This window comes from Benincasa hispida, chromosome 8, assembly GCF_009727055.1.
Source record: "Benincasa hispida cultivar B227 chromosome 8, ASM972705v1, whole genome shotgun sequence".
Lineage (NCBI taxonomy): Eukaryota > Viridiplantae > Streptophyta > Magnoliopsida > Cucurbitales > Cucurbitaceae > Benincasa > Benincasa hispida.
The window spans coordinates 11,692,251-11,702,073 of record NC_052356.1 but is presented as its reverse complement, the minus strand read 5'-3'; the positions used below and the strand labels follow the sequence as shown (position 1 = coordinate 11,702,073).

At 35.6% G+C, this 9,823-nt stretch overlaps 1 long non-coding RNA gene across 1 annotated transcript; it reads right to left on the bottom strand.

The window, feature by feature from the left end:
- Nucleotides 1-3,294: 3,294 nt before the first annotated feature.
- Nucleotides 3,295-8,684, bottom strand: LOC120083878. The gene is made up of 2 exons (XR_005483568.1): nucleotides 8,104-8,684; nucleotides 3,295-3,762 (listed from the first exon to the last, which is right to left on the bottom strand). It is a non-coding gene; the product is annotated as an uncharacterized LOC120083878 (long non-coding RNA).
- Nucleotides 8,685-9,823: the final 1,139 nt, after the last annotated feature.

The following is a 9,823-nucleotide window of genomic DNA, read 5'->3' as shown; positions in this document are numbered from 1 at the left end:
TTGTGAACTCTTGCCTTTGAGGGCAGTTCTTTGATTAGTATGGGTGAGAGTGGCCAGATTGCAAACTCAACATCTCTACCTTTTTGGGGACTTGTCTGATCTGGGAGCTGGGAACTCAATCCACAATATGGAATTCACTTCTTTCCCGAAGCAAGGATAAGTAGAGAGATTGATCCCTTAAGGGCTGATTCCATGGCTTGAACATAGTAGCCACAGCTTTTCTTTGGAAGAGAAGACTCAGTCATAGTAGAATTATGACTTATGTTCATTAGAGGGGTCAATAGTACTTAAGGAGACAGATGTAACTATAAGGGCATAATGGTTATTGGCCCAGCTGTACTTACGAGCAATTTGTGAAGGGTTGTCGTACTATTGATTAATTAAGATGGACATATAATATATCTGTAGTGAGGAGGGTTCAACTGTCGGTCTTTAGTGGAGTGTCTGGCAGTTAACGGATGGTGGATCCCATGACTAAAGAGTTTAGTCAGTTATTCATGTACCGTTGGAGCTTCAGATCTACAAGTTTATGAGGTCTCCTTGGTAGCTTGGATTCTGTTGAGGATAAGTTCTTGGTGGTGATTTGAAATGTTCAAATTGACAAGAGGTATTTTGATTATATATGATATAATCGGTATGATGTATAAGATACATCTAGTGGAGGATTGATGTAAATGAGATTTACATTAAGTACCATGGAATAGAAAAAGAATTATGGTTTATATGTTTCATGAGATGAAATATTAAAACTATAGGTTATAAATATAGTAGGATAAGTTGGTTATTATTTATGTTCATAATAATATTAATTATTAGATAATTAATACTTTTTCTTTTTAAATAACCAGAGTAGTAGGTGGTTATTGGATCATGGTAACCGTGAGTTTAAAAGGAAAGTGGTTTTCTATTTTGAAGAGAAGTTTTTTTTACAAAAGTTTGAAAAAGTTTTGAATTTTCTCTCCGGCTAAAAAGAAACTCACGATGTTGTCAAGTAAATACAGATTTACTAAACGAAGGTTGGGCGACTAAACGATCGTGCAAATGCGAGCTAAACGATCGTGCAGTGTTTACTAAATGATCGCTGGCCCAAGGTAAACGATCATGTAAAGTCTGTACGCGACAGACAGAGCTAAACGATAGGCTAAACGATCGCATAGCTTTATCTAAACGATTGGGCATCGACCTATACGATAGGTCTCAGCCATCTCCCATTTTCCCAGTCATGTACGCAATCGTTGTTTCCTTCGTTCGTCTGCCTCATACCAAGTCCGAACAGAGTCCACCCTCTGGATTCTCACATCGAGAAAATCAAGGTCGCCTTGTTGATGATGTCAGACTCAACTCAACACCGTCAAGATTTTCTGGAGGGCGTTCGTGGTGCTGCGAAGGAGTTAGTTCGTTTTGCGGAGAAGATCATGACCGAAGAGATTGTTGAGGACGAGCGCGAAGTGTTCGTGCGGTGTTGCGATCATGTAGATCGAGCACTCGTGGTTGCTGTTGTTCGATCAGAGTGCGCATCGGAGCATGGAGACGTTTTTGCCTATGTGTGTAGAGTTTTATTCTCTGTTCCTTTGTATTTTACATGCTGTAATTTCTGTATGAATTGCATAACCGTTTGTTTGAAGTCAACTGTAAATGATTTGTTGATTCATGATTGTAATTTGGAATAGTCTTGTTCCGCTGTTCATGGAAATCTCGATTTCGATTTTCTTCAATATCATCATGTCGAACGGATGAGGATGGTTGTCCAAACATCGTCTGTAACGACTCCATGATCTCCCTAGCGATAACCATGTTTTTATGCTTCTTAGTTAACACATCAGATATGCTAGCTAAGATGTAAGCTCGGGCTTTTTCATTTGTCCTGACCCACCTGTCATATGCATCCCGAACATTTCGGTTTGCAGTATAGCTGGGAACTGGAGGACGTTTCTCCGTTAAAATGAACCTTAAATCATCTACAACTAGTATCTTATTGATTTTTATTTTTTAGTTTGAATAACCCTCACTGTTAAATTTGTCAGAAGCTAATAGTTGGATAATTGAATCTGACATGCTGAAACATAAACAAATTCTATTAGGAAATTTCATCCAAATCCAAATTTAATTTTAGCAAAAGTAATAATGTACCCAGATTTCATTATTTATTTGCAACCATACTTGAGTGAGTTAGAATATATGCTACCGATGGACAGTCAAATACTCATTCACTAAACCAAGACATTCTTGGCTAAAAACTAATTCTATAATAACTCTTAGTTCCACTAGTTATTTAGTTACCGTTTTTTGTCATGAATGTACTAACATTTAGTAACTCTTGTAAATGTGACCTTCCATTTTAAGATTTTCATAGAACGGTATCAACAATCTCCCGAATTGAAAGACAATGCTGAAAACGAAAGTAAGAAACCCTATTCATTTTTTAATTTTGAGTTGTTTTGAATCCTATGTTACAACCCTCCGAAGGGATAGTCGCTAGAAAAACAACTAGTTAATGTCGCCTAAAAACAACAGCAGATCCAATATAAGATTCCACGGATCAAACTAATGGAAGAGAACATAGAATATGTTAACATATTTCTTTCACCCACTTACTATGAACAACTTCCCCTATTCACCTTGTTATTGACCCATGTAAACACATTCCGAATGGAGCGGTCGTGTTAAAGCGACACAAGTTCGAGCATGGATCTCACAGTGTGAACTCTTAAGAACGTGAGAGCTAAAAATAATATATATTATATATAATAATCTCCCATTGAAGTGTTCTAATTGTTTGGGTATATTCATTTACTTAGGTATATGTTGGTTAAAACACCCTAAGTCTAGGTGATTATCCAAGTATAACAATTATTTTTGGATTTAACCTACGATGTCTAAGTGATAAAACTATTTTGTTACCTCATACTGCTCACACATATTCATAAATCGGGTTGATAACACTTAATAATTCGGCTATAATTCCTAGGTAGCATGTATTCTGTAAACCGTCAACTTAATACCTCCAACCTTAGATAGGATTATAGACCAGTTGAGTTTGTAACCAAGGTTTTACAAGATAACGACCTATTTTAACTATTAAAACAAGTTGTTATTCGTTAACTGTAGGTGAGCATGCATCTTATCTTTATTATAGGTTTTAAATGTCTAATTCATTTTATCACTTTATAAAACCATAGACATACTATAACATACATCAAGCATTCTATAATTTAATATAACAACTCATATTAAATACATGACATCCTAAATCACGCATACTATATATTATAACATATTATAACATACTTTCAATACATGAAACAAGTTTCTTATGGTGGGATTTTAAATCTACATGGCATACTTTATGCACATACAAGATTTAATTTAATTAAACATACATTCAAAATGCATAAATAATTAAACATACACTGAAATGGACTAGTTTTTGCAATCTAAGCCAACAAAAGCCTAAAACTACTACAAAATGACAAGTCTTGAACTACTCGAACCACCCGATCCAGACCTCCAAAGAAGAAATTTGGGCTGAACTGATCTAAAACAGGTTGAATCGGACCTCCAACACCCAAACTGGCCGAACCGGTTCTGTTGAACCGCCAATTCCTTCACGCACACACCTTCTGGGCTGGGATGAAGAACGTTGCAACCCTTCATTCCAGCATTGCAATGCCACAGGATTTTCTTTATGATTTGGGCTGGCTAAAGAACAGAGTTGCAATGCTCCAAGGGCGGCATTGCAATGCTATAAGGCAGAAACTTCACCTGTTGTGAGGATGCTTTAAATCTTCTTCAGTTACAACCTAATTACAACTCTATTGATTCTAACAAATTTACATACTCTTAATCACACATTAAGGCCCATAACAAAGAGCTAATTACAACAATTACTTCATAATTGAAGAGAAATCTAATACCTATACCATAATTTATCTACTTTAGCACCCATTTCATGTAACTCATGAAAAACACCCATCAAGCTAAAATTAACGTGAATTGGGTGCTTAAACATACTCTGATACCAATATAATGGAGTTGACACTCAACCAACGGAAGCTATTTGGATCTTAAGTACTCTAACTATATCAGTTTTAGAGGATTAGCATGCATGTTCATGATTTTTCCAGAAATTAGGGTTTATAGATAATACTTTTGTAGAATCCACTTGATTACTTCAACTCTTCAAGAAATTCTTCTTCAAACCTTGAAGTAGACTACCACAAGAGCCTTCTCTACTATTCTCATGCCTTATATTGGATGAGATCCAATTTGAGAGGATTTGGGAAGATTTTGAGAGTTGAAGAGAGAGAGAAATTTTACAAAAATTTCCTCTTCAAACTTAGGGTTGCATGCTCAAATTTTCTTTAAATAAAAATGTATTTATTCATTTCAAACATGCAAATAAGATTAATTGGGAGATTGACACTCAAATTCCTACTTAATATTAGTGGTTTAGGTGTAAAAAATGGAAAAAAGTGGAAAAATTCCACTTTCCATTTTAGATTTTTTTTAATTATTTAATTTTATGTTCTAATAAAATAAAATTTAATTTAAAAGAAATTGATTTCATAATTTGAAATTTTCAAATTCAAATTTATTTAACATACTTTATTTTAAATAAACAATTAATTAAAAATATTTAATTAATTAAATAAATAATTTAATATCAAATATTAAATTAATTAAATACCTAATCCAAAACATGAATCCTTATTCATGTAATTAATTGTTAAATCTCATTTAGATATTTTTAACACTAAAAAACCGTTTAATTCATTAATCAAACATTAATTATATCGAATATAATGATCCAAAACCCTAAACCAAATCTTAATTAAAACCTTAGAATAACGTGTTGAGAGAATTTGAACATTTCAAATTCTCTCAACACGCTATTCTAAGGTTGAGTCCTTTTACGAGCTAGTAGAGGGACCTAATGTACCTATAGATCATGAGCTCCAACGATTTGAGATTAACTGGCTAAACTCTTTTAACGGAATTAATCAATATTCGTTAACTACTGAAACACTCAACTATAACTCAATAGTTGCACTCTCCTCACTGTAGATATATTTCTGTCCACTTGATTTAACCATAATCAATAAGTCGATCATTCACAAGTTGTTCTTATTGACAGCTAGGTCAAATTACCGTTTTACTCCTATAATACATCTTGCTTCTTAAGTCTCCTTTGATCCTCTAATGAATAATTGGTTTATGGTTCTACCAATAAATCGTGTCCCTCCCAGCCATAGAGAGAACGGGGCCCCTTTGTTCAAGACCAGGAGTCAGTACTTAATGCAATAACCTATCTGCTAACCCTAAAATGGGTAAGAGTGAATTCTGTCTTGCAGGACTATGTCCCCAGCTATCTATCCGGTCTTACCCCTAAAATGGGAGGCTTATTCAGCGGCGATGTTGAACTACTCTTACCCATGTAGACTAAAGGATAATCCCGAATAAACAAAAGTTCATAGTTAGCTCAGGATTGAGATTGAGTTACCTTAGGTCATCGAATAGAAATAGTCAGTTTTAACAATAAACAGTCTTTATAAAAAAAAGTGACTATTTCGTGGTTCGGTCTTATGCAAACATTTTTTGCATAGGATGCCTCCACTAGCATGTCTCCATATGAACAACTTTGGGATCACATCGTTTGTATCAATATACAAAGCGGACCACATCCATAGTGTCCCCATGATAAGGTACTCAACCCTATCCATATACTTATAAACCATTTTAGTTATATACTCAAACTTGATCTTCTTTTATGTCTCCACATAAAATTTAAGTATTCTTGTTATAGTCATGAGTTCGTTAGTTTATTGCATTTAGGAATCTCTAAATGCAATTTACATATTCAATAACAACTTTATTGAGAAAATCTTAATAACATCTTTATTGTGAATAGAATATGTTTAAAGTTTACAAACTGCGAGTTTTAAGACATATAACCCAATACTATGGGACGCTCTACTTTATACCCATAACTGCGCTCTTAGGAACTGTAGAATATTTATGTATCTATTGATTTTTAATCATTTCCTATAAGTCGATCATTCATAGGTTGTTCGTAACTACAACTGGGTCAAATTACTGTTCTACCCTTGTAGTTACTTCTTACTCCTTTAGTACCACTGATCCTCTAATGAACAATTTGTTTATGATCCAACCATAAATAAAATTCCTCTCGAGCCAGTGAGAGGGTGAGGCCTCATTGTTCAAGTCATGGAGTCGGCACTTAAGAGAATAACCTATCTACTTACCCTAAAGGAGGGAATGAGTGAATTCCATCTTGTGATGCTATATTCCCAGCTACCTAGTTGGTATTGTCCACAAGAAGATAGACTTATTGAGTCGATAACACACATTTTTCTGTATGAAATCTGAATTTATGTTGCTCATAGGGTCGAATACAGGGGTAGCAAGCAGCACCAGAGGACCATAAACTCAGATAGTCAGGTTCCTTTTTATAAAGAACACTGAAGGGACATTTATAATCTATGACTGTAGATGGCAACTGGTTAATAAGGTAGGCTACATATGAAAAGAAGACCACCAGTCTTAACTAAGTGTCTGTGTTTTATTTTGAGGAGATATATAAGGACATGATAATTGGATTTGAATACTATGTTCTTGAGCAAATTATATAATAGGTTTAAACTCTCTTCCACCATCACATCTCACAGTTTGAATTTTGGTATTAAGTTGCAACTCAATCAAAGACTTAAACTCTTTAGAAACTTGAACGGACTCTCATTTAGTTGTTAGGGGGTAAATCCACACATATCGACTGTAGTCATCCAAAAAGGTAATATAATATCTATATCCTTGCACAGAATAAATAAGGGACGGTCCTCATAAATTAGTATGCACCAATGCTAGAGGTTGAGTTTCATGAGAAGTAGATAAAGTAAATGGGAGCTTATAAGATTTTCCAAATTTACAAGCCTCACAAAATGATTCTTTGTCAATACCTTGAATAGAAGCTTTATATTAATGAGAACTTGACTCAAAATTCTAAAAGAAGGATGGCGAATCTTTGATGCCATACATTCTTTGTATAAGAGAAAAGCATAAACAGTCAAGGGTGTCAGGTTCTTTGCAGCATGTAGGTTCTAGGTCTTCACAGAAGTGGTTGCTTCTTATGTTGACCTTCGAAGCTTCTTTATTTCCAATAATTTTGTTTGAGGCTCCCAAAACTCTTAGCAACTGATATTCTCAAGGCTTCCTTCTAGTGCCACTACCATGGACTTCAGTTCCTTAACAAAATAGGACAAGACAGAGAATTCAACAAATACAGAATTATCTTTTGTAAGCTAAGAAATTTTTATTAGATTTTTTTAATGCCAGGGACACAAAGCACATTCTTTAGGGTAATAATGCCAAATATGGAATGTAGAGTAATAGTTCCTATGTGAGTAACATATAACTTAGATCCATTACCAACAACCACTTGGGTCATACCGGCATATTCTCCTCGAATATTGATTGCCTAAGTCAGAGGTAATGTGATTGGTGACACCACTATCCAAATACCAAGCTGGATTTTGAAGAGTTCCAGGATAGGTAAGAAGAGTAGCTGGTTCGGGTGAGGCAAGAGAGATGGGATTTGCAGAGGCATATTACTTCCAGCAGGTTGATTGTCCTTTTTGTTATACCAGTGATAACAAATGATAGCAGTGTGGCCAAGTTTTTCACATATTTGGCACATAGGGCGATTGTTGGAGGGATAAGGAGAGTATCTTTCTTGTCCTCTGTTGTTCCTTCCTCCACGAATAGAATGATTTGAGGTGGTAGGTTGAATTGATTGGATGAAGTCTGGTTGGGCTTAGATTTCTCAGCTTGAACAAGATTCATCGAAACAGATTGCTTATGAGTTTGAAGTCGTTCATAATGGTGTTCAAAAGACAAGAAGTTGAACTGTATCTTTCTCCAAGACAGTTCTTGACTTCTTATAACACAGACTATTGGGGTATATTTATCATCAAATTCCAACAACAACATATGAAATAAAACTTCTTATATCCACAGGGTATCCAACAAGTTGAAGATTATCAAAATAAGTTTTCATTGTAGACAAGTAGTCAGGAATTCTCATCGTACCTTTGCGAGTTTCTTGAAGCATTTTTCGATTGTGATCTTCCTGGGATCTGGATTGAACTCCAAAGTACTCCTGAATTGAATCCCACAATGGTTTAGCTTCATCATGTCTCATGACCTACGCAACGACTTCGGTGTCATTGAGTTGTAGAACCAACCAATAAGTAGCTGGTCTGCGGCAATCCATATATCATACTCTGAGTTGGGCATCAATAATCCTTTCGGTTCATCCTCACAAGGAGGAATGTCAATAGAGTGCTCAGGGTGGGATGTGCTTCCAGTGAGATGACTTTCAAGTTTGTAGCTTTTTAGAATAGGGAGCACAATATTCTACCACAGAATGAAGTTACCTCTCCCAAGCTTAATCGAGGAAACTTGGTTGAGCAAGTTGGTGAAGCTGGGATTTCCGACAGAACAAGTTCCTAATCGAACTTGATAACAAACTCCTTCATCAATATTTTTTCTTAATTCGACCTTGTTGTTGATTTCGGGAAGTCTGGGTTTTCTTTTGGTGAATCAGGTGATGAAAAATCGGTTTCGGTGTAAGCCATTTATGTAGTTCTAATACCAAGAAACAATTTTAGAGTTTTTGAAATATAAGGTTTAGAGTAGTACAACAAGATAAGATTTTCTTACAAATCACACCAATTAAGGGGAGTTACGTCACAGAGTAAGAGTGTAAAAGTAAATGATTACCTACTTTAAAGTACATACATGACAATTCAAAAGACTTTAACTAAAATAACAATTAAATAGAAATAGGCTGTTTGGGGGCCCAATATGAGATGATATAACATGGGTTTGTATATCATCTCAGTGTTTAGGGCTCATTATCCTATCTCACCGATTTGAATTGTTTGTGGGCCCATTTTTCTTCCATGTTTCGTATCTCATCGTTTTATTTTCCTTCGCGTATCGCATGTCACGTTTCATTTTCCTTCCAATTCACGCGTATCGGTAGTCCTCCGTCTCTCTCAACCATCCTCTGAAACCCTAGCTGCTTCAATCTTCTCCTCAAACTTGTCCTCAACCACGTCTCTCTCTCATGCGTATGGTATGTTATCGTTTCATTTTCCTTCATAGATTTATTGTTTTCTTCACAGATCTATTGTTTTCTCCCAGATCTGGTGTTTTCCCTTTTCCCCCTTGCTGCTTCAATCTTCTCCTCAAACTTGTCCTCAACCACGTCTCTCTCTCATGCGTATGGTATGTTATCGTTTCATTTTCCTTCATAGATTTATTGTTTTCTTCACAGATCTATTGTTTTCTCCCAGATCTGGTGTTTTCCCTTTTCCCCCTTGCTGCTTCAATCTTCTCCTCAACCATGTCCTTGTTGTTTTGACGGTCCACCTTCACCCATAACTCGTTGTATGGTTTGTTTTTGGACCTCGGTGTTGCTTCGGTCATCGATTGTTGCATGCATGGCAGGGACAGGTTGAAGAAATTGCAGCTTGGTAGGGGAGAACGTTGTCCACTTCAGGTTCATTTTATAAACCCTAAATCAGCCAATGATGAGTCTTTCTCCTCAAATTTTAATTTCATGCCTTGTTTTGATTTTTCTGCTATTAGAATTGTAGAAGATGAAATCTCGAAGAAAGAATTACTTGATCATACTCGATCATGCTTGAACATACTCGATCATACTCGATCGTTCATAATCGATCATACTCGTTCATACTTGATCGTTCATACTTGATCATACTCGACCATACTCGATCATATT